Genomic DNA, 25,828 nt, shown 5'->3' with positions numbered 1-25,828 from the left:
AATGCAAAAGTCATTAGCATTCCAAAATAAATCATGTGGGTGAAACACAAGAAAATCGCATGATCATCTGGATTAAATGTTAAAATGTATTTAATAAAATGAAGCATCCAGAAAAAAAAACTGTTAGCAGAAGAGAAAAAAAGAACAATTCTTAGGGCCACCAATGTGGCACAGCAGATTAAGCAGTTGTCTGCAGTGCTGGCATCCCATATGGATGCGGCTGCTCTGCTTCTGATCCAGCTCCCTGCTAATGCACCTGGGAAAGCAGCAGAGAATGAACCAAGAATTTGGGCCTCTGCACCCACTTGGGAGACCTAGAAGCTCTTGGCTACTGGCTTCAACCTGTCCCAGCCCAGGTTGCTATAGCCATTTGGGGGAATGAACCAGCAGATGGAAAATCAACCTCTCTCTCTTTCTATAATTCTTTCGAATAAATAAATAAATAAATGTTAAAAAACAAAAGTAGCTATTCTCTTATTATGGTTAAAATGGTCTACAATAGATCTATAACGAACAGTATAATAAACACAGAACATTAAAACATGCTTTCTTGAGATCCCACACACCTGGACAAGGCTGCCTCCTCTCTCTATCTCTCCTTAATATTATTTTGAAGTTGCAATAAAGGAAACTAAACAAGAAACAGATAAATTAGGTACAAGGCTCAGTTTTTAAGTGACCTTTTTTTAAGAGTTATTTTATTTGAAAGGCAGAGTTACAGAGAAGCAGAGGCAGAAAGAGAGACACAGAGAGAGATTGTATATCTGCTGCTTCACTCCCAAAATAGTCACAAGGGCTGGAGCTGCACAGATCCAAAGCCAGGAGACAGGAGCTTCTTCAAGGTCTCCCACATGTTGCAGGGGCTCAAGGACTTGGACCATCATCTACTGCTTTCCTAGGTCATAGCAGAGAGCTATATTGGGAGTGGAGCAACTGGGACTCGAACTGGCACCCATATGGGGTGCCAGCACTGCAGGCAGTGGCTTTACCCACTATGCCACAGTGCTGCCCCCCAAGCAACTAAATTTATATACAAGAATGACACTATTGGGGCTGGCGCTGAGGCATAGCAAGTAAAGCCACCACCTGCAGTGCAGACACCCTATATGGGCACTGTTTGAGTCCTGGATGCTCCACTTTCAATCCAGCTCTCTGCTATGGCCTGGGAAAGCAGCAGAAGATGGCCCACATCCAAGGGCCCCTGCACCCATGTGGGAGACCTGGAAGAAGCTCCTGGCTCCTGGATTTGGATCAGTGCAGCTCTGGCCGTTGTGGCCAATTGGGGAGTAAACCAGTGGATGGAAGACCTCTCTCTCTCTGTCTCTCCTTCTCTCTGTGTGTAACTCTGCTTTTCAAATAAATAAATCTTTTTAAAATGCCACTATTATACATGGAGTTAATCAGATACAATCAAATTAAAAACAAGCTGATAAGAGAATTAAGCATTGGGGCTGACGCTGTGGTGTAGCGAGTAAAGCCACCACCTGCAGTGCAGCTATCCCATATGGGCACTGCTCCACTTCCAATCCAGCTCTCTGCCATGGCCTGGGAAAGCAGAAGATGGCTTCTGTGTGAGAGACTTGGAAGAAACTCCTGGTTCCTGGCTTTGGATTGGCACAACTCTAGCCATTGTGGCCATCTGGGGAGTGCAGCAGGGGTTGGAGGACGTCTCTCTGTCTCTGCCTGTCTATAGCTCTACCTTTCAAATAATTAAATAAATAAATTTTTATTAAAAAAGAATTAAGCACGATTACTGAATACAACAGCAATACACACATTAAAGGGTGTTACTACGCACCACCAAGAAACAAATAGAAACAATTTTAAGGGATATAGAGTAGGAATGTAAGAGAAACGAGACGAAGAATGATGAATCGAGTATTCAAGTCGGTACTAAAAATCTTAAATAAACTCCCTGAAAAAATATAAAGACCCAGAATCCAGTAAACATTTGGCAAGTATAACTCACCTTAAGAAGTCACAAGAGCCTAGCAGGATCAGAGAAAACGGAGGAAGGAGCTATCTCAAGAGGGGAGCTCGTCAGGGGGTGACAGCGCCACCTACTGTTGGCAGTATCCATCCGAAGAATCCGAGTCAGCGGCAGCTGTGCGCTCAAGCCACACCCCTTAGTTTCCCAAGGTGGCACAATCCCCGTAGAGCGCCTTCCTGCCACAGGCGACTCTGATTGGCTGCGTCTTCTCTTTTGTCGTGCATGCTCACTGGCTGTGTGAATGATCCTTTGCATCAGCCTCACCTGGAGAGCACTGCGCATGCGTCTTCCTTCTGCCCGCCGCCATTCTCCGCTTCCCGGCTCTGTTTCTAGTGGTGGCTCCAGGTGACTCCAGGTGGCTCCGCTTTGCCTCTCTGTGAGCTTCGATCGTTAGCGTCGTTACCGAGTTGTCAGGACAACCAGATGCCTCACAGCTGGAAAATGGTGAGTGTGGGCCCAGTTCCCTCTGAGCTGGGCCAGCAGATGGGCCCTGGGCATCTCCTCCCATCACTGCAGTCCGTCGCTTTGGCTCAGTCCTCAAGTCCTGCATCTTCCACAAATGTGTGGCGAGGACAGGAGGGTCCTCAGACTCCAGACTTTCCATATGGCCTTTGTGTATGTGGGGGGGGGGGGGACTGTGATCTGGGAGTCCTCTGTGCCAGGAGGGTCCATAGACTCCAGACTTTACACATGGCCTTTGTGTGTGGGGGGCTGTGATCTGGGGGTCCTCTGTGCCAGGAGGGTCCTTAGACTCCAGACTTTACACATGGCCTTTGTGTGTGTCGAGGGGGACTGTGAGTGTGGCGGGGGGGCTGTGATCTGGGGGTCCTCTGTGCCAGGAGGGTCCTTAGACTCCAGACTTTACACATGGCCTTTGTGGGGGGGGGGGGACTGTGAGTGTGTGGGGGGCTGTGATCTGGGGGTCCTCTGTGCCACCTTTTTGTCCCGGGGTGACCTGATTCTTCTGAGTTGGAAACAGGGTTTCATGTTGGTAACCAGTCTGGTCAGAGCAGTTCTTCCTGGGAACCCGAGTCTCCTTTCTGTTGATAATAACCCAGTATCATAGACTGGGTAAGTTATTAGAAATATTACTTGTCTCATGGGTTTTTCTCCGAAGTTCCACAGCAGCCTCTGGTGATGGTCTTGTGGCAGAGGCCTGGGGTAGCACAGAGACCACGTGGCCAAATAAAGGGCGAGCAGGAGCCGGCGCCACAGCTCAACAGGCTAATCCTCCGCCTTGCGATGCCGGCACACCGAGTTCTAGTCCCGGTCGGGGCGCCAGATTCTGTCCCAGTTGCCCCTCTTCCAGGCCAGCTCTCCGCTGTGGCCAGGGAGTGCAGTGGAGGATGGCCCAAGTGCTTGGGCCCTGCACCCCATGGGAGACCAGGAGAAGCACCTGGCTCCTGCGCAGTGCGCCGGCCACAGCGCGCCGGCCATGGTGGCCATTGGAGGGTGAACCAACGGCAAAAGGAAGACATTTCTCTCTGTCTCTCTCTCTCACTGCCCACTCTGCCTGTCAAAAAAAAAAAAAAAAAAGGGCAAGCAGGAGAGGCCAATACAAAGTGTCTAACAGAACAGAGCCTCTGGGAGATGACCCCCATTACCCCATTAATCACGTGAGTTGATGTGTCTTAGTCACCACTTAGGATCCCACCTCTTAATTTCTAAAATTGGGATTAAATTTTTCCGTTAGATTGAGGGGGATAAACCGTGTTTATGGGAAGCATTAAGCCTGGCAAAGAAAATTTCTCTAAATGTATAGATCTCCCATATTGCCAAAAGCCAATTGCCCTAAGAAGTTCACGGTACTACCAAGTTTTTTTTTTTTTTTTTTTTTTTTACAGGCAGAGCGGACAGTGAGAGAGAGAGACAGAGAGAAAGGTCTTCCTTTGCCGTTGGTTCACCCTCCAATGGCTGCCGCGGCCGGCGCGCTGCAGCCGGTGCACTGTGCTGATCCAAAGGCAGGCAGGAGCCAGGTGCTTTTCCTGGTCTCCCATGGGGTGCAGGGCCCAAGCACTTGGGCCATCCTCCACTGCACTCCCTGGCCACAGAAGAGAGCTGGCCTGGAAGAGGGGCAACCAGGACAGAATCTGGCACCCTGACCGGGACTAGAACCTGGTGTGCTGGCACCGCTAGGTGGAGGATTAGCCTATTGAGCCACGGCGTTGGCCAACTACCAAGTATTTAACCTATGTCACATTTCATTCAGCTTCAGGTAAAATATTATTAATAATATTTTTTCCACAAGAAAATTCTCTCTTTAAAAGACTTATTTTGGGCCGGCGTCATGGCTCACTAGGTTAATCCTCCACCTTTGGCACCAGTACCTTGGGTTCTAGTCCCGGTTGGGGTGCTGGTTCTGTCTCAGTTGCTCCTCTTCCAGTCCAGCTCTCTGCCGTGGCCCAGGAGAGCAGTGGAGGATGACCCAAGTGCTTGGGCCCTGTACCCACATGAGAGACCAGGAGGAAGCACCTGGCTCCTGGCTTCGGAATGGCACAGCACACCAGTGGTAGCAGCCATTTTGGGGTGAACCAATGGAAGGAAGACCTTTCTCTCTGTCCCTCTCACTGTCTAACTCTGCCTGTCAAAGAAAAAAAAAAAACACTTGTTTTGTATCTAGGAACATTATATATAACAGGGAAGCAAAGAATGCCTACCTGACACCCCAATGTGAAAAAAAAAAAAGATCAGTGATTAAGATGGGCCATCTTATTGATTTCCCAGGCACATTAGCAGGGAGCTGGATCAGAAGTGAGGCATCCAGGACTTGAACCAAAGGCCAAATGTGATGCCAGCACTGCAGACAGCAGTTTAGCCCTCTATGCCACAGCCCCTTCCCCCTCCATTTTTCTTTTGCCTCAGTTTCATCCATGCATATCACTGTCTGAGGGTGTGATTCTGCCAATTCACTACATGTGACTTGAATAGCATGAAATTTACTTTTTTATATTGGTGACAATACCTTTCTTTTTCTTTTTTCAAGATTTATTTATTTGAAAGGCAGAAAGGGAGAGACAAAGGGAAAGAAATAGATGTTCCATCTGCTGGTTCACTCAAGTGCCTGCAATGGCTGGGGTTGGGTCAGGTCAGAGGCAGGAGCTTCTTCCCAAGCTCTCATGTGGGTGCAGGGGCCCAGGCAGTTGGACCATGGTCTGCTTCTTTCTCAGGCACCTTAACAGGGAGCTAATCAGAAGTGGAGCCGCCAGGTCTCGAACTGGTGCCCATAAGGGATGCTGGTGTTGCAGACATTTTTTACCAGCTTTGCCACAATGCTGGCCCTGACAGTATTTCCTGGTTCATGTTCCTCACATGCTAGTTTATGGTAAATTATTTAAAAATAATAGGAAAATATTGTTAGGTTAGAGATTGTGGTTAAATTCTGATTCTGTAAGAAGTGTTGATAGAGTAGATGGATAAACTGTCTAACTTTTCATGTGTGTTTGCTTATTTGTGTCTTGCCAACACTTGGGGTGACCTGATTTATTTTCTCCATCCACTGTTAACTGATATTTCTATATGATTGCATATTGCTAACTACTAAAAGCCACTGATTAAGCATGGATACTATTGTATTTATTTATACTGATTACCAGTGGTGGATGTATTTCTCCTTGGAGTTCTGTACATTTTTCCTATGTAGTTTGATGCTCTAATTAAGTACTTTGGTAGACTCATTGTAATGTCTTCTTGGAGGACTGGCTGCTGCTTCACTTGTAGGTTTTCTGATTTAAACACTAATTAGTCTGAAATGAATATTGGGTTTCCAGATATCATGGTAAAGGTGTTATAATAGACTGAATGTTTATGTTTAATCAATCTATGCCTTCATGTTGACCTTTTAAATACATACTTATTTTATGTTGACAGAATTGAACATACGGCACATAAAATGATGTTTAAAACTATTCATGCACTGGTAATGAATAAATCTAGTCAGTCACCACATCCATTACATCACATACCTGTTTTTAATGAAGACACTTAAAATCTAATCTCTTTGTTATTTGCCATAGTAGAGTATACTGTGATTAAATATTGCTACCATGTTGTACAACAGACTTCTTTATTTCTCCTAAGCCAGAGAAATTTGTTGTTCTTTGACCAAAATGGCCTCAGATTTCCTCTGTGTGTCTTTATATTTAAATGGTTTTCCAGGAGACAACAAGAAGTTGGATCTCTATTTTAATTTTCATGTGTCAGTCTCTACCTTTTAAATGATTTATTTAGATAATGCATTTTTAAATACTTTTGATATAGTAGAATTAATACATAATTGAACGATGGAAAGTCAGAGACAGATTATAGAAAGGCTATATAGATTATAGAAAGATTCTATAATCTTTATTATATATATTATATATATATAAATTATATATAATTATATAATCTGTATAGATTACCTATATAGATTATAGAAAGACTATCTCCTTGGTACATTCTCCAAGTAGTCACCATGGCCAGGTGACTAAGAACTCCTTCTGAGTCTCCTATATAGGTGATGGGGGCCCAAGTACGTACACCATGTTCCCAGGGAGCTGGATCAGAAGCTGAGCACCAGGGCTCAAACTGGTGTTCAGGTATCAGATACTGGAATCAAAGTTAGTTATCCACAATTCCAGCCTTCTGTTTTTAAATTGTTTTATTCATTTATTTATAAAGGGCAGACACACAGTAAGTGAGAGACAGAGTAATCTACCATCTGTTTTACTCTTCAAATGCCTGCCAAGATCTGGAGATGGCCCTGGCCAAAATGGAGGAACTTAATGTATATTCCAGATCGTGTTAGCAAAGACCTGAGTACTTGAGTCATCTGTTTTCCAGTGTATGCGGTAGTGGAAACCTGGAATTTGGGGTAGAGCCAGGACTCAAGTACAAGCACACCAATGTTAGAGGAGGGCATTCAGAACGGCCTCCTTACCACTATGTGAAATGCCCACAGCTCTTTTATTTTAATTGAGGGTTTTGGAGGAGTCCATTTTCTGTCTTTGGTTAAGATACCAAGGAGGGGCTGGTTCTGTGGTGTAGCAGGTAAAGCCCCTGCCTGCAATGCTGCCATCTCATATGGGCACTGGTTTGAGTCTCCGCTCCTGCATTTCTGATCCAGCTCTCTCCAGTGTTGGCAAGTCACAAATAAAGTCACTTACAGTGGCCTCGGAAAGCAGTAGAAGATGGCCCAAGTTGTTAGGCCCCTTCACCCACATGGGAGACCCAGAAGAAGCTCCTGGCTCCTGGCTTTTTATGGGCCCAGGCTGTTTGGGGAGTGAACCAGTGGATAGAAGACTTCTCTTTCTCTCTCTCTGCCTCTGCCTCTCTGTAACTGTCTGCCTTTCAAATAAAAAATAAAAATAAAAAAGAGGAATCAAATCCAATCACCTTTAAAAAAAATTGTCCATGATACAGATTTCTTAAATTGTTTTAGTAATTGCCATAAGAGTTTTCAGTATATATTTTCAATATCCCCAAACTCAATTGAAATAATATAATATCATTTTATTGGTAGTATAGATATCTTATAACAGAATGTTCCCAATTCTTTTCTCCTGTCCTGTATACAATTTCCATCATTCCTGTGAGTTAGCAGAAGTTATATCAACCCAGCCAACTGTTGATATCATCATTTTGAATAAGCATTTTTCTTACAGATCATGTGGAAATAAGGTAAATCTTTTGTTGTATCTTCATTTAATTGTTTTCAAACACTTTTTTTCTTTATGTGATCTGGCTTCAAAAAGCATGTTGTGCAATGTATGATTAATTCATTTTTTATTGTTAGCTTTTATTTTAGAGGTAGGGACATAGAAAAACAGAACTTACGTGCACTGGTTCACTCTACCAAATACCCACAACTGTGAGGGAGGGGTCAGGACTAAAAGTAGGAGCTGTGAACTTAGTCCAGGTTTCCTACATAGGTGATGGGAAGTAGTGGGCCATCACCACTACTAGTGTTTGCATTAAAAGAAAGCTGGAGTCAGGGGAAAGAGCTGGAGATTGAACCCAGCTACTTTAATGTAGGACACAGACTTCTTAATGACCTGGATAAACACTCAACATCAGCCTGATTTTTAAACTGATATATGGTTCCAAGTTTATAAACACCTTGTCTTTAATTTGACAGCAGTATTAACAATAAATAAAGCAGCATAAGGCAGTTTGTGGTGTGGTACACCACATTCCATGTTGGAATGTCTTAGTCAAGTCATGGACATTCCACATTTACAATCCAGTTTTCTAGTAATGCCCCTGAGAGGCAGCAGATGATGTCTCAATTCCTTGGGTACCTTCTGCTTACATGGGAGACCCAAAAGGAGTTCCTAGCTTTGGCCTGGCCCAGTCTTCAGCTGTTGTAGGCATTTGAGTTGTGAACCAGAGGATGGAAAATTTCTTTTTGTCTCTATCTCACTCTGCCTTTCAAATGAATAAATAAATCTCAAAAAAAACAGTGTTAACTATCCTTCTATCTAAGTTCAAGGTTAATTTTCCAATGGTGGCACTTACAGAATATCAGATAACCCTGCTGTAAATCAAGTAAGGACTGAGTAGAAAGTACAATGAAAAGACAATCATGACTTGTTGATTCTTTTTTTGTTGTTTGCTTTTGACAGGCAGAGTTAGACAGTGAGAGAGAGAGACAAAGATAAAGGTCTTCCTTTTCTGTTGGTTCATCCCCCAAATGACCACTATGGCCAGTGCGCTGAGCCAATCCGAAGCCAGGAGCCAGGTGCTTCCTCCTGGTCCCCCATGCAGGTGCAGGGCCCAAGCACTTGGGCCATCCTCCACTGCCTTCCCGGGTCACAGCAGAGAGCTAGACTGGAAGAGGAGCAACTGGGACTAGAACCAGGGGTGCCAGTGCTGCGGGCGGAGGATTAGCCAAGTGAGCCATGGTGTCAGCTGACTTGTTGATTCTAAGACTATGTGTATTTAAAGAATCCCTAACATCATTGGAGAATTTAGGCTCCTCTTTTTTTGTGCTTTGTAAATGGGATTGTTTTCTTAATTTTTTTCAGAGACCTCATTGCTGCTTTTTTTGTAATTTTATTTAGGCAGTTTTTGTTTATAAACATGTACTCTCTTTTTCATAAATTATTTTTAGAGATTTATTTATTTATTTGAAAGAATTACACAGAGAGAGCAGGAGAGACAGAGAAAGAGAGAGAGGTCTTCCATCCACTGGTTTACTCCCCAATTGGCTGCAATGGCCAGAGGTGTGCTGATCCGAAGCCAGGATCCAGGAGGTTCTTCCAGGTTTCCCATGCTGGTACAAGGGCCCAAGGACTTAGGCCATCTTCTGCTGCTTTCCCAGGCCGTAGCAGAGAGCTGGGTAGGAAGAGGAGAAGCCGGGACTTGAACTGGTGCCCATATGGAATGCTGGCACAGCAGGTGGTGGTGGGTTTACCTGCTATGCCACAGCACCAGCCCCAACATGTATTCCTTATATAATATTATATTTGAGCACATACACACAACAGAATTTGAACAAACCAGAGAACTAGCTTTTATATACCTTTTTCTTTGTGTTTAGGTCTTACCAGCTGCTCTCTTCCAGTGTTTTTTCCCCTTTCTTCCTGTTCTTTTTACAGAATATCATATTGTGAACTACAGGCACCATATGTTATGAAACACTGGAACTTCTTACTTCTTTCTCACTTTGTTTTGGTGATTGCTATTCAAACTCCCTCTACCCAGAGCCCTCACTCTTCCCAGTCTCTAGTAATCATAATTCTGTTTTTTTTATTTATTTGAAAGGCAGAATTACATAGAGAGAGATAAAGAGAGAGGGAAAGAGAGATCTTCCATCTGCTGGTTCACTCCCTAAAAGTCTATAAATGCCAAGACTGGGCCATATTGAAGTCAGCAGCCAGGAGCTTCAACTGGGTCTCCCACAAAGGTTCAGGGTCCTAAATACGTTGGCCTTCTTCCACTGCCTTCTCAAGCCATTAGCAGGGAGCTGGATTGAAAGAGGAATAGCCAGAGGGCTGGTGCTGTGGTGTACTGGGAAAAGCTTTTGCCTGCAGTGCCAGCATCCCATATGGACACATGTTTGAGTCCCAGAGGCTCCTCTTCTGATCCAGCTCTCTGCTAATGGCCTGAGAAAGCAGTAGAAGATGGCCCAAGTCCTTGGGCCTCTGCATCCACATGGGAGATCCAAAAGAAGATCCTGGCTTCAGATTGACCCAATCCTACCATTGTGGCCATTCTGGAAGTAAACCAGGGGATGGAAGACACCTGTGTGTGTGTGTGTGTGTGTCCCTCTGCCTTTCAAATAAATAAATAAATCTTTTTTTTTTTTAAAGTAAAGTGGAATATCCAGGATTTGAATTAGTGTCCATGTGGGATGCTGGTGCTACAGGCAATGGCTTAACTCAAGGTGCATATAGTATCAACTACATTATCCTGTATTTTGACCCATTATTGTTTAATGTAGAGAACACTTTTTTTCTGTATCTGGCTTATTTCAGTTGACTTAATGATCTCCAGTTCCATTCATTTTGCAGTAAACAATATTTCATTCCTTTATGACTGAATTATCTTGACTATTGTCAGCAGTGTTTAGTCAATACAGTAGTGCAGGTAATTCTTTGATATGCTGATTTCATTTCCTTTTTACCTGGGAATAGAGTAGTAGATAGAATTTTAGTTTTTTTTTTCTTTTATGAAGGACCATACTGTTTTCCATAATTCCTGTACTAATTTCCATTCCCATTAACAATATATAATGATTTTTAAAAATCTACATGATCACTAGACCCCCCCCTTTTTTTGTCTTTTTGGAGTAAGATGATATTCCAGTGTGTGTGTGTGTGTGTGTGTGTGTGTGTGTGTTAAGATTTTATTTATTTATTTGAGAGATGGAGTTTTAGAAAGAGAGAGGGAGAAACAGAGAGAAAGGTATTCTGTCCACTGGTTCACTCCCCAAATGGGCACAATGGCTGGAGCTGGGCTGATCTGAAGCCAGGAGCCATGTGCTACTTCCAGGTCTCCCACATGGGTGCAGGGGCCCAAGGTCTTAGGCCATCTCCCACTGCTTTCCCAAGCCATAGTTGAGAGCTGAATTGGAAGAGCAGCAGCCAGGACTAGAACCCATGCCCATCTGAGATGCTGGCACTGCAGATGGAGGCTTGGCCCACTACACCATGGCATCAACCCTCCCCCCTCAGTATGTTTTAATAGGCATTTCCTTTATGACTAGTGATACTGAGCATTTTTCAACATACTTGTTGACCATTTATTTGTATTTCTTCTTCTGAGAAATATCTATTCAAGCTGTTTCCTAACTCTTTACTGCATTTGGATGTTCTTAACTCTCCATATATTTTTCCCAGCAGGTTGTGGTGCAGACTATCCTAAAGTATATACTCAGGCAAATAATTTCATTCTACATTTGCACTTTAAGCTACTCAAAGTAGTCTTAATTCAATTATTTTTAAAGATTTGTTTATTTGGAAGGCAGAATTACAGAGGGCAGAGACAGAGAGAGAGAGAGATCGAGAGAGAGATTGCGATTGATCTTTCATCCTAGTCCATTACCCAAATGGCTACAATGGCCAGAGCAGAGCTGATCCAAATCCAGGAGCCAGGAGCTTCCTGTGGGTCCCCCACATGGGTCCAGGGGCCCAAGGACTTGGACCACCCTCCTCTGCTTTCCCAGGCACATTACCAGTGAGCTTGATTGGAAGTGGAGCATCGAGGACTTGAACTGGTGCCCATATGGGATGCCAGCACTGCAGGTGGTTGCTTTAATCCCTGAGCCACAGAGCTGACTCCTTAATTCAATTATTAAATGTATCAATACTGTCAAGTATAGTCTAAGCTGAAGACTATTCTCTAGACTTTGCCTTACTGAATCTTTACCACATTTTGAACTTACATATTTCAGAAGTAGAAAGATTGCAGCATTAGTAGAAACCTGGACTCAAGGGCCAGACCTGGAAATCAAATCAAGGCACTCTGTAATATGATTGTTATCTTGACTGGCATCATAAACAAAAGGCTAAATTCATGTCTGATTTAAACTGCTTTTCTGAACTGCTATACATGATCTTCTCCTGAAAATTGTTTTTTCTTTTTTTTAAAAGAGTTATTTTATTTGGCCGGTGCTGCGGCTCAATAGGCTAATCCTCCGCCAGTGGTGCCAGCACACCGGGTTCTAGCCCTGGTCAGGGCACCGGATTCTGTCCCAGTTGCTCCTCTTCCAGGCCAGCTCTCTGCTGGGCCCGGGAGTGCAGTGGAGGATGGCCCAAGTGCTTGGGCCCTGCATCCGCATGGGAGACCAGGAAAAGCACCTGGCTCCTGCCTTCGGATTAGGATGGTGCACCGGCTGCAGCGTGCCGGCTGCAGTGGCCACTGTGGGGTAAAGCAACGGCAAAGGAAGACCTGTCTCTCTGTCTCTCTCTCTCTCTCACTGTCCACTCTGCCTGTTAAAAAAAAAAAGATTTATTTTATTTACTTGAAAGAGTTACACAGAGAGAGAAGGAGAGTTCTTCCATCTGCTGGTTCACTCCCCAGATGGCCCCAAATGCTGGAGCTGCGCTGATCCGAAGCCAGGAGCCAGGAGGTTCTTCCGGGTCTCCCACATGGGTGCAGGGGCCCAAGGACTTGGGCCATCTTCCACTGCTATCCCAGGCCATAGCAGAGAGCTGGATCAGAGGAGGAGCAGCCAGGACTAGAACTGGCACCCATGTGGGATGCCAGCGCTTCATGCCAGGGTGTTAACCTGCTGCACCACAGCGCTGGCCCCGAAAATTTTTTCTTTGTCATGATACCACTGATGGTTTCTTTTTCTTGAATTCTTCTATTTCTCATCATCACTCATGCAAGTATCCCATGTGATCTCTCATTCATAAATTTCTGTAATTCTCCTTAACGAATCTGACCCTTTGTGCTCTGAAAATCCTGTTTCCCTACATCATGGGCCTCTTCCACAGCCTTCAGACTACAGTCTGTACTTCTTGTTGGATGTTTCTTTGTAGCTATGCAATTTTCAACTCAAGATCAACAAGTCTAAAATTAAAACTACATCATTAATTTCTCCATTTACTTGTTTAAGGGGTTATTATCAGCAAGCCTTGGCCAAATCACAAAATAGAATTTTTTTCCTAGTCTTCTGCAACTTTCTCATGTTTAATTTCATCTGGTGTCAAATATTGCTACTTTTGTTTCTGTTTCTGTTTTTCAATGTTTTATGCAGTGTGTAAAAGAAGAGGTGCTATTCATTAAAAACAAAGTCATTGAGGCTGGTGCTGTGGCATAGTAGGCTAAGCCTCCACCTGTGGCGCCGGCCTCCCATATGAGGGCTGGTTCATGTCCTGGCTGTGCCCTTTCTGATCCAACTCTCTGTGGTTTGGGAAAGCAGTGGAAGATGGACCAAGTGCTTGGACCCCTGCACCCATGTGGGAAACCTGGAAGAAGCTCCTGATCTGAGCTATGGCCACTGTGTCCACCTTTGAGGAGTAAACCAGTGGGTGGAAGGCCTTTCTCTGTCCTGTCTCTGTAATTCTACCTCACCTCTCAAATAAAATAAACTTAAACAAAAAATCATTTTTATGTGAGAAATGTCACTCTTGAAAAAACTCTTTAAGAGAGTCTGTTAGATCAGTGGTAAGCTTTTATCCCTCCTAAATTGTGACAGGCATAGGAGTATGAGAAAACACTCAGAAATTAAGAGCATATTTGTGAACCAGAGTCAAAGGAAAGCTACATGAAGAAAAAAGTCAGGCAACACAGATTTAATAATTTTTCTTGTGTTGAGTATTTGACACAGTGGCCAAAATGCCTCTTCATGGTTGGACCTTTGTATAAAAGCTGAGCTTGCTGCTTAGGATGCCTGCATTCCATATCAGAATACCTGATTTGGGTTCTCACTACTGTTTCTCATCATCCATCTTTGATGATTCCCTGCCACGCGCATGAGAGGCCAATCAAGGTCGACTCATGTCCCAGGTCTGGCTGAAGTGGGCATTTGGAAAGTGAGTCAGAAGATGGAAGATCTCTGTGTGTGTTTCTTTGCCTTTCAAATAAAATGAAAATAAATAACAATGTTGACAAATGCACCTGCTGCCTCTCCTGAATCCCTTTTTGAGTGTGTGTGCTTGAGCCTTAATTCTGCTTCTAATTTCAGCTTCCCGTGAGTAATGCTGACCATAGGAGACAGCAGGTGATGACTCAAATACCTGGATCCCTGCTACCCACGTGGGAGATGCATATTCAGTTCCAGGCACCTGGCTTTAGTCTGGTGCAGCCATTCCCTTTCTGATGCAGGCATTTGGAGAGTGAACAAACTGAGAAATTCTGTGTCTATTCCTCTCATTCTCATTCTCTGTGCCTTTCAAATAAAAGTAAACAATATTTCTAACTTTAGCTTGTAATAATACCAAAATGTATGTTTCTAGCCCCCCCAATTGTCATATTTTCAAACTCTCTTAACTGTTGTGTTATTTTGTGTACTCACTTCAAAATGAGTAATAAAAAATTGAAAAATGAAAAATAAAATAAAAAATAATGGTTGCTTTATGAGATCACAGTGGTTTGTTTTATAATCACAGTGTTGGCCTATAACATCAAACTGTTTTCATGACATCAAAATTGATAGACTTCACAAAGGTGGTTTATGACATTACAAATGATTATGACAAAACAATGGTTTATGACATCACAATGGTAGGTTGATAGCATACCAATGTTTTTATTCGCAGTGGTTTTTAGACTTGTACATGTCATTACAAAAATTATGACATCATTATAGTGCTGTATGTTACCACAATTCATTAAGACTAAATATTGACCTATGTCATCACAATGGATTTTATGACATCACAGTTGACATCAAATGCTTTTAATAACACTGAAATTATGATTTCACAAGGGTGGCTTATGACATCACATTGTTTTTTATGAGCCTAGCATGTTTTATCATATAAAATTATGACACAGTGAAGGTTTTTATGATATAAAATTATAGCATCACAAGGACTGAATTATGATAAGAATGTTGTAGTTAATCACATCCAATGATTATGACATTGCAGTGCCTTTATGACAATAATTATGACATCACAAGGATGGTTTTTTTTTTCCACAGGTTTATGTCATAGAAATTATTATAACAAAATTGCTGGTTTATAATGTAACAATGATAAGTTCATGACATCTATAAAATGTTAATGATACCACAATATTTCATGACCTAAGGTTTATTATGATATCACAATAAAATCTATAACACCATGAAGAAAGTGACATCACATGGTGGATTATGACATCTCAGTTTTTTGTTTTTTTTTTTTATTTTTTTTTTTTGACAGGCTAAGTTAGTGAGAGGGAGAGAGAGAGAGAAAGGTCTTCCTTTCCATTGGTTCACTCCCCAAATGGCTACTATGGCCAGCACCTGCACCAATCCAAAGCAGGAGCCAGGTGCTTCCTCCTGGTCTTCCATGTGGGTGCAGGGCCCAAGCACTTGGGTCATCCTCCACTGCCTTCCCGGGCCACAACAGAGAGCTGGACTGGAAGAGGAGCAACTGGGACAGAACCAGCACCCCAACCAGGACTAGAACCCCGGGGTACCGGCACCACAGGCCAAGGATTAGCCAAGTGAGCCATGGTGCCAGCCTGACATCTCAGTTTTTTATAACACCACATGGTAGGATTATGCTATCAAAATTTTGGCTTATCTCATCACCATAGATTATGATATCATCTGCATTTCTTTTACATCACAGTTGGTTATAATGTCACAAGTTAGGTTTATTGCTTCACATTGGGTTTTAGGGCATCAAAATTGTTTTTATAACAATTCATCTTAATATATCTATGGAACCTATGACATACCAATCAATTATGAAATCATAAATTTTATGATGCAATAAATTATGAATTCACATTGGTGGTTGATGAAACTATGATTGATTACTGCATCATAATCTTGGGTTTATGACATCACAATGATATTGACACTAAAATTTATTGTGATATCACAATTTTTTTGTCACCACACTTTATTATACAATGCTGGTTTATGATATCACAATGGTATATAAAATGGGATTACAATGGATTTTATAAAACCACAATGGTATATTTTATCACATCTCAATGGTGATATCAACATTGATTATGATGTCAGTGCTACAATTATGACATCTAATAGTTTTTATTATTTTGCAAATGATTATGACCTCTATAAATCATATAAAATCACAATTTATTATGTGGGAACCTGTTACCTGTATTCAAGGTCAACCTACCTCTCAGGCCATACCAGCATGCCACATTTCCATTTCTCCCCTACCCACAAGAGCAGCTGATTCTCTTTCACACTGACACATTTATGGCTCCCACACTAAGGAGACTGATTCACACATACTACTCTATTATACTTAGGGACTCTACTTGCCCCCGTTGCACATATTCCAAGCAACCCATGTCAGGTTTGTACTTCTATCAAGGATAGGATCAAGGGCCCCAGGGTCTTATGTTGTAATGGACACCCACCCAATGGGTGCCTCATTTGCCTGCACAGGCACACATATTGCAATGGCAGACAAGGGCAACAACATGCCAGCAGTGCTCTCAGCCACCTAGGCAAGAATCCCAGCACTCAGTGGAAGCATCAAACCTGCTGACTAACTGCTGTCCAGTCTGGGGTTCTGTGAGAAGGCACCAACCTTTGGGAATCTAGGTGTCTAGAAGGGGGACCCCCAACAGAAGAACCATTCCTTAGTTAAGATTTATTCCAGGCTCTAATTGAACTTCCGCAGACCTCAAAACTGTGGCAAGCTTTGGTCAACAGGCATTCCAGTCAGAGATGCAATGCCCTGCTTCATCAACTGCAAGGGGAGGTAGGGTGATCTATTAATATAGGGCACTGGGAAAAAGGAATATATCCAACTGTCCTGTCCATGCCATGCTGAGTTGGGGAAAAGCACTCAAGGCTTGGGCCACAAACAGTTGCCTTCAGAGTCCACAGTGGGTTTGGGTGGCTTTGAACATATGTAGGCATTACCTGGTCCCTGCCACACTGGCTGGCCTCCAGCATTCCAGGCCAGATCCCACAGAGAATGGACCCAGAGCCCAGTGGCTGACCTCAATACCAAAGAATGTTCAGCATTTCCTTCCCATAATCATACTCAACTAGGGGTTCTGTGGCCAGGTTGGCCTAGAACCAGCCTGGGGCCAGGGCTCTGGGTTGTCAGGATCCACAAGGGCACAGTGTTATTTCTTGGTATCCAGGTGGCCTGCCTGGAGGGGCATGATCAAGGGGTCAATGCTAGTAGCTCACAAGAAGGGATGCATTACCACCCAGAGTATTGTCTATAAATGGGAGTAGGTGTTGGGCATGTGCTCAGGACTCACAATGCTTCTCATGGAAGGATCCAATGAACTCATCGAGAACACTGTTGAGCCTTCCAGAATGGATTAACACCTTGCACAACCAAAGTGGACAAAATATGATGGGCAAGCATAATAGAGGTACCCCAGTGTGTCAGTGAGAAAAACCTGTCATGAACCAATTGACCATAACTGCTTGCATCACACTTTTTGTTTGTTGACATGCATCCCTTTCCAGGAAGATGTCTTCCCATGTCATGTCAATGACATGTTACATGGAAGATTTGGTGGCATTCCAGCATCTGCATCTTCCCCTATCCCCTTTTAGGATACACCCTGAGAACATCCTGGGTCCCACCATCAAGCTGCAGGAAGGCATGGTCACCACTGTTCCAGGGACTTTGGCGGGGAGAGGGGCAATGTGTAGGGTATTGGCAAGATGTCTCATTTCATCTGGGCTGGCAGCAAGTTCCCTGAGCCCATTGCCTGCACTTTTGTGTTCTCTTTCTGAGGGGGACAAGGTGAGACAGTGCATGCAGCCCCACCCCGGGGTCGTGCTAAACTTTGCAGGCTCCAATCTCTCATCAGCTCCTGGATTTTTGTCAGGCTGCATTTCATACAGAAGAGTTGAGAGTTGTAATGGTGTAAGCAGATGTGCGTTTGGGCTCAAGAAACTGGCCAAAGTAGTGTCAGAGATCCTGTGAAGGTTGGAAGCTTGTGTGTGAGGGAAAGGGGGGAGAGGTCTGTGTAGGGGAGGGGAACAACTTGGACAGGATTGGAGCCTTAGGTTTCTGAGGCCCAAGGAGTCAAAACTGGATGGAGTGGAGTTTAAGGTGTTGGGCCAGGGGAAGCTACACATGCTAGCCACCAAACAGGATATCTGGGATCTATGGGTACACAATGCAATGCCAAGATCTTCAGAAAGCCTGTGGGAAGACATACTTCCTTGGGGCCAGGAAGTCTTTTGCATAGAAGCCAGGGGAACCTTTTCCTGGGGCTAGTCAGCATGTGGACAATTGTCAGTGCCAATGCAAGCCACAGTTGCCTTTTGCAGGTGGATATCTAATGGGGTGAGACCCTCTGCCTGCAGCATATGTCCAGGTTGAAGTCCTTGGAGTTCTAGGGAAGAATCTCTCTGCACCCACCCCACCCCCAACTCTCACCGCAACCCCAGCCCCTCATCACCCATCTTCCAAGAACTCTGAGCTAAAGGCTACAACTCAGCTCAAAGCTTTTGTAGTCAGTTTTAGACCAACTGTGCTGTCCCATACTGGTGCCACCTAGTAACCACCTGCAAAAATCTGAAACCAGCATAGAGGTGAGACCCCATCCTCTGGGCCTGTGGGGCCAACTAAGCACTCAGTTCCCAGCCTTTTAATGGTAGGTGGTTTTGAGCTGCATGCTTCATACAATAATAGTCCTGGTTGTTTACTGAGTCTCCCATCTGCTCCCTTCCAAACACCAACATTGACCTTGACCCTGGCACCTAACATGCTGGTCCACTGATTTCAAAAGCCCCCAGACCAAATAACCCATCCCTAGTGAATTAATTCTCCAAACAGGACCCTCGGTTCCCACCATGACAGGATTGTTGTTCTCCAGCTCATGCTCTCTCCAGCAATTCAGGGAGACAGCTTTACAGCTCCCCACCCAGGCTCAGTGGCATGGCTCATCCACACGTGCCACACTGCAAGTTTATTAAGCTCACTCAGTTGAAGTAGGTAAAGCTGCTCAGGCACGTCAGTCAAAGTGCCTGACTCATCCATTCTCCACTGTTTAGGCTGACAAAATACCCTATGGCTTGAAGTGGGACTACTAGCCTACAGGCAATCTGGGTGAAGACCAGTCACCTTTTGTCATGTGATCACTTCTTCACAGGTCCTGTGGGACACAGCCAAACTCCTGCAGACTTTGCTATGGCATCCTTTCATTCCATGCACAGTTGTCCCTAGTTGTCTCTCCCACTTACCTTCTTGCCAATTGTCCTTCCATTTCCTATCTTTATTTCTACAATGTTCTGCAACACCAAATTGCTTTGACTTTACTGTCACCATGGAAGTTGTGCAGGTCCCTTGCTCCCACCCCACCCAACTCCCACCCTCACACACACACTGCATGCTGTGCAATAGCCTAGGCTTTCTCCTTCACCATCACTGCAGTGCCTTTTCTTTATTTAACATTTATTTTATGTGTTTGAGAGGCAGAGTTACAGAGAGAGGGAGAGAGACTCCCCATCTGTTGGCCCACTCCCAAATGGCTGAAATGGCTAGACCTGGGCCATTTCAAAGCCAGGAGTTTCTTCTGTGTCTTCTGTGTGGATGCAAGTGCCTAAGAATTTGGGCCATACCACAGTATTTCCTCAGATCATCAGCAGGGAGCTGGATTGGAAGTGGAGCAACTGGGACTCAAACTAATGCCCACATGGTATGCTGGCACCACAGAAAGATGCTTAAACTATTATGCCACAGCACCCACACCTCTATTGATTTTTAATGTGTACAGATGAAGTTAGTAAATAGCATATGCATATTTATATGTGCATATGCTATAGGCTTAAAATGTTTGCCATTCATGAGCCTAATCTGGAAAGCCTGAAAAGCTCTGGCCTTTCAAGAGTACATAGGACAAATTCAATTTGTTTGCCTCTAGCCCCCAAATGTAAAGAAAATAACTTCCTCAGCTCCAATGGCCTTACCTGATTCACCTTATCTCTAGACTTCCTCCACAGTCACACACATGTTAAGACTCTTTTAGAAATGACTTTGGTCTCCATTATTACAGTGTTGATTTTTTTAACATTTATTTTATTTATTTGAATGGTAGAATCATGAAGTGGATAGAAAGGAAATGAGAAAGAGATTTCCATCCACTGATTCTTTCCCAAAATGGTCGCAACAGCAGGGTTTGACCAGGCCAAAGCCAAGATCCTGGAACTCCATTCAGGTCTCTCCATTGGGAGCTATGGCCCAAGGATTAGGCCATATTTCACTGCTTTCTCCAACATTCACAGGAAGATGTATTGAAAGCAAAGCAGCCAGTGCTAACACTGGAACTATGACATGGGATGCCAGCACTGCAGATGGTGGCTTAACCTACTGCACTACACCACTGTCCCATGAAGCCTGTTTTTGTTGTCATCCTAAAACCTGAGCTGCTCCAGAGGGCCACTATGGCTCATTTAACACTGCATTTCCCAGGCTGGGACAGCTTTAGGGACACATCTCTAATGGACATTTCTGTTCATTCTACCAGCCATAACTGAGCACATGCAAATGTGCCATACTCTGAGTTGGAGCTATAATTGAGCTAGTGGCTTGCTAGAGGAGACAGACATCACACAAATTACTGCATGAAAGAGTGTATAATTATTACTGTTTGGAAAAGAAGTCCAGGTTTTTTGAAAGAGTAAATCAAGGGGGCCCAGCGTGCTTCCAGGTTGGGAAGATTACGTGTGTGATCTGCAAGTCTTTTAAGAAGAAGCAGTACTAATATCAAGCTCTGGGGTCTGTACTGTCTAAGGCAGAGTGAAGACTCAATGCACAAGTCCTGCCCCTCAATATGACGTAGAACAATACTTCAGATGGGGCTGGGGTGGGGCAAGAATGGAGGAAACTGAGGTGGACCATGACTGGATCTGACAACTTTACATGATCATATTAATTATTTGGATTTTGTCTTAAGACTGAAGAATAGAAAGTGTTCAATTAGGAAATTGCTATATTGTTTTAAAATGTTCATATGAGCTCTAGGACTCATCCGGGGTGGGAGGTGAGTGGCAGCTCCTAGAAAGAATAGGGGTTCTTTCTGAGCTGAGAGTGGGGTGGAAGCTCCTGGCTGGCTCCCTTCATCCCATGGAAGAGTTTAGAAGAAACAACAGATGGCACAACTACTTCCTTATCACATATAAACTTTCAAGGTGCATGTGTGTGTGTGTGTGCATGTGTGCATGTGTGCATGTGTGTCTCTTCCTACTCCTTTAACTGGTTCATTCACTCATTTATCAGGTAACTTTTGATGTGGCTTTACTTTGACAGCACTGTTCTATGAATGAGACAGACATAGATTGTGCTTGTGGGAGTTCATGGTCTAAAGGGGATAATTATTAAATAAGAACAGAATTCATTATTGTAATTGATCACAGAAGCATCTGGATCTCCTAACTGGATACCATGTGAAACCCTTTATAAAAATCTCCATGAGTCAGTTCTGGCTGTTATAACAAAATACCATAGACTGGGTGGCTTAAGAAATAGACAATTATCTCACAGCTGTGGAGACTGGGAAGTACAAGGTCATGATGTTGGCAGATTCTGTTCTTGATAAATTATTGCTCCCTGGCTTGCAGACAACTGCTTTCCATATCCTCATGGGGTACAGAATAAACCATTGTCTCCATTGTCCTCTCAAAAAAATCATTAATTTCATCATGGAGCCTCCATGATTTCATCTAAAACTAATTATCTCTCCCGCAAAGGCCTCGATACCAAACAGCATCCCTGTTTAGGTTAGAAGTTTAACATGAATTTTGGTGGTAGGCAAAGTTGTATTTCACGGTAGTAATACCTCATTTTATGTTCTTAACCACTGCATTATATTACTTTTGAATAATTAAAATAATACATAATTAAAAATCTAAAGAATGCTAAAAAGTATACAGAAACAACTAAAGCCCCCTCCCAAACTAGAAATCATCTAACTTCTGTCAAATTTTCAAGAGTTAAAATTCATAAAACTAAGATTTTAGAATCTTAAATTGTATCAAAATATATTTGAAAAAATACATGTTTTCTCATATGACAAACCAGCATATACTCTCAATGGATCAAAATATGGATGTAGAAATCATATCAGATAATTTTATTTTCAATGCCTAGTTGTAATCTCCTGCCATAACAGCATGACAGCAGGAAATATATGTTTGGGGCAACTGGGCAGAAAATTTCAAATCAGGTAATATAGCTTTTTTGGGTAATTCTGGGAAAACAGCTTCCTACTGCACAATGGGCTGGATTTCAGGCACAACTTGTCAGTACAGAACTGCAGAAGCTGTCAAATTTTGGGGCAGCTAATATATCTCTAATCTGTACAGGAAATAAGTTAAAGAGGGGGAAACATCAAAGATGAAAGCTTGAGTCCCTACAAGTCCATGATCAAGGGGTGGATGGGCATGGATCAGGTGAACTACATGAGGCTCAATGGAGTGAACTTATTGGGATGGAGGAGAACAGCTAGATTACAAGATATTTAGTTTAGGGATTATCTGAAGTCTAACCCAACAAAGACATTGTTAACATATTGTTAACACTAAAGGCATCTAAATGAGATCATGGAAGTTTTTATATTAGCAGTAAGCAGACTTATTTTATAACTTACTAAAATACTTTGGAAATCAACACTAAATAAGCCCAGATTTGTTCAGACAAGATGGCTTATAAGAACAAATGTAAACACAGGAGGCAAAGAAAGCTGTCTATTCCCTTTGGTTATGCTGGAGTAGCACTGACCAGCCTTCCCACTTAAAGCATATATAATCCTGGATTAATGGTATTAAATTGCCCTTTAAGGTATTAGATTTGTAACCTAGAAGAAACACACAAGTTCCTAGAAAAACTATGTGTTTCAACTCACACCAGAAAAAGTATGCATTCTGAATAGGCCTATATCTTAAAGGAAATGAATAAAGTGGTGTGTGTTTTGCATTGGTTAAAATGCCTACATCCTATATTGGAGGGGCTGGAATTTAATATATTGCTCCACTCCCAGTCATGGCTTCCTGACCTTTCCAAGTGTAGGTAGTAAACTGACAAAGGAGTGAATACAAAATAATGGATCAGAAATAATCTTGCTACAAACATTGACCGTATAATTCAATGAAAATCTATCCAAAAAATAATTTTGTAGAAAAATTTAGGTGTGATGTTGAGGTTTGATACAACACTGAAGGCATAATATATGAAATAAATTATTACTAACTGGACATTATGAAAATGAGAAACATCTCTTCTTACAGACAATGTCAAGGAAAAAGGGTCAAAACTGAAAGAAAATACTCACAAAAGTCATTTATGATAAAGAATATATGCATTATCCAAAATAAAAAAGCAACTTTTACAATCAATGAAGTGAAAATGCGCTGGTGCCATGGCTCACTAGGCTAATCCTCTGCCTGCGGCACCAGCACCCCAGGTTCTAGTCCCGGTTGCTCCTCTTCTAGTCCAGCTCTCTGCTGAGGCCCGGGAGGGCAGCAGAGGATGGCCCAAGTACTTAGGTCCCTGCACCCACATGGGAGACCGGGAGGAAGTACCCAGCTCCTGGCTTTAGATGGGTGCAGCACGCCATCCATAGTGGCCATTAGGGGAGTGAACCAATAGAAGAAAGACCTTCCTCTCTGTCTCTCTCTCACTGTCTATAACTCTCTCTCTGTTTCTCTCACTACTCTGCTTGGCAAAAATAAAAATAAAAAAAGAAATGAAAATGAAAATGAAGGCAGATTTAAATGTGCCCCCAAAAAGGAATTATGTGCACACTGAGTAGACCTGAGATGAGTAGGAGTACCCTGGAGTACTGTAGCTGAGAACTGGTCAGGACATGCATGGAAAATGACCACTGGATCCAGGCAGAGGAGTTGGCAGTGGAAAGAGTTCTAAAATTTTTGAATGGGGGGCATATTTATTTTCTCTTCACCCCTCAACCAGGTTATGCATCAGCTAGATGGGACAGCTCCATTTTACCAGAATAAGGCTGCAGCAGCCCAAGCATATCTGGTGAATTTTGTCAGAATGTGAAATCCATAATCCACACTGACTTTGAGTGCAGGAACACTAGCTGGCAGAGGGCAATGTGCCCACTTAACTCTGGGAACAGAGGCCATGTTGCTTCACTCCTGGATCAGGGACTAGATCAGGTATGGGGTGGCTCTCTGGATGGGGAGGCTTGCAGGGTAGAGTGGATTCCATGAAGTCTGTGACTGCAGGAATACTGCACCCTGTGACTGTGGGAATGCTGTGACTGTGCAATAGGTGGGGGGATCAATAAGTTAATAGGGTGTGGCTGGGTCTTTGGGCAATTACCAAGTCCAATTTCAGAAGTTTAGAATTCACACAGTGCTGGGAATGGACAATGAAGATGGCTCAACGTTCACACTACAGAATGCACAGATTATGTAGTTCATGTGCCTTAGCGATGGGGGTGCAGGCACAAAGGGGTCACCTTGGCAAAGAGAAGGGCACAGGCATGATCACACAAGCCAGGGTAATGATCTCTTCAACCTCACTTGTTACAGAGAGCTATCACTGAATTCTGCCACAACCACAAATGTTGGCCAGAGCTCCTGCTCCACCTAGTACACACTTCTAGATATCTCCCAAAGTTGCTGACATCCCACTATGCCTAGAGGAACATTTCCAAAAACAAAGAATTCACAGGAAATATCAACAACTGCTTATCCAGATTCATAAAAATTAGAATAGAAATATAAGAAACGTAAATAAGGAATACAATCTGGTTCCAAAAAGGAACATCATAAGACTTCAGTATTAGACTGTGAACATGAGGAAACTGATGAAATGCATGGAAATGGAGTCAAAAGATTGAAAGATAATTCAAAAACAGAGGAGAAATTACATCAGCTAAATCTGTGAATTATATGGATGAGGAATTCTGCTAATAAGATGTTAAAAATCTAACTGAAATATTAGAAATGAAGAATTCAACATGTCAAAGAGAAAACACAGGGAAAGCCTGAACAACAGACTCAGGCTGAAGAAGAGCTGAGCTGGAAGACAACATTTCTGAAATCTCTCAGACAATAAAGCACAAGAAAAAACTGGGGGAAAAAAGTGTTTGTGATTTATGGGGCACCATCAAGCAACAAAGTACACATTTCTTGGCCATTCCTGAAGGAGTGGACAGGCAGAATGACTCAGAAAATATATTTAGTGAAATAAAAGCAGAACATTTCAAAATTTCTGTAATTTGCACAATGACATGGACAACCAAGAACAGGAAGCACACAGAATCCCATACATCCAGATCAGAGTAGATCTTCAACACTACACATTATATTCAAACTTTCAAAATTAAAACACAAAGAAACTGAATTGTCCTAACATGTGCTAGAGAACTGCCAGATTATCTTAATTTTTATAAACATTTATTTTATTTATTTTAAAGAGTTACAGAGAGAGGTAGAGATAGAGAAAGATGTCTTCTATCTGCTGGTTTAATCCCCAGATGGCTGCAACAGCCAGAGCTGCATCAATCCAAATCCAGGAGCCAGGAGCCTCCTCCAGGTCTCCCATGTGGGTGCAGGGGCCCAAGGACATGGGACATCTTCTACTGCTTTCCCAGGCCACAGCATAGAGCTGGACTGGAAGAGGAGCAAGCCGGGACCAGAACTGGCGCCCATACTGGATTCCAGCGCTTCAGGGCAGGGCTTTAACCCACTGCACCACAGTACCAGCAGATTATCTTTAAAGGATCTTTATTTAGATTGACAGTAGATTTCTCATCAATAAT

At 43.1% G+C, this 25,828-nt stretch overlaps 1 long non-coding RNA gene across 1 annotated transcript; it reads left to right on the top strand.

The window, feature by feature from the left end:
* The first annotated feature begins 1,787 nt into the window (after positions 1 to 1,787).
* Positions 1,788 to 14,499, top strand: LOC138843765 (uncharacterized). The gene is made up of 2 exons (XR_011378743.1): positions 1,788 to 2,434; positions 14,106 to 14,499. It is a non-coding gene; the product is annotated as an uncharacterized lncRNA (long non-coding RNA).
* Positions 14,500 to 25,828: the final 11,329 nt, after the last annotated feature.

This window comes from Oryctolagus cuniculus, chromosome 1 (assembly GCF_964237555.1).
Source record: "Oryctolagus cuniculus chromosome 1, mOryCun1.1, whole genome shotgun sequence".
Classification (NCBI taxonomy): domain Eukaryota; kingdom Metazoa; phylum Chordata; class Mammalia; order Lagomorpha; family Leporidae; genus Oryctolagus; species Oryctolagus cuniculus.
This window is presented reverse-complemented; position numbering and strand designations above follow the sequence as displayed.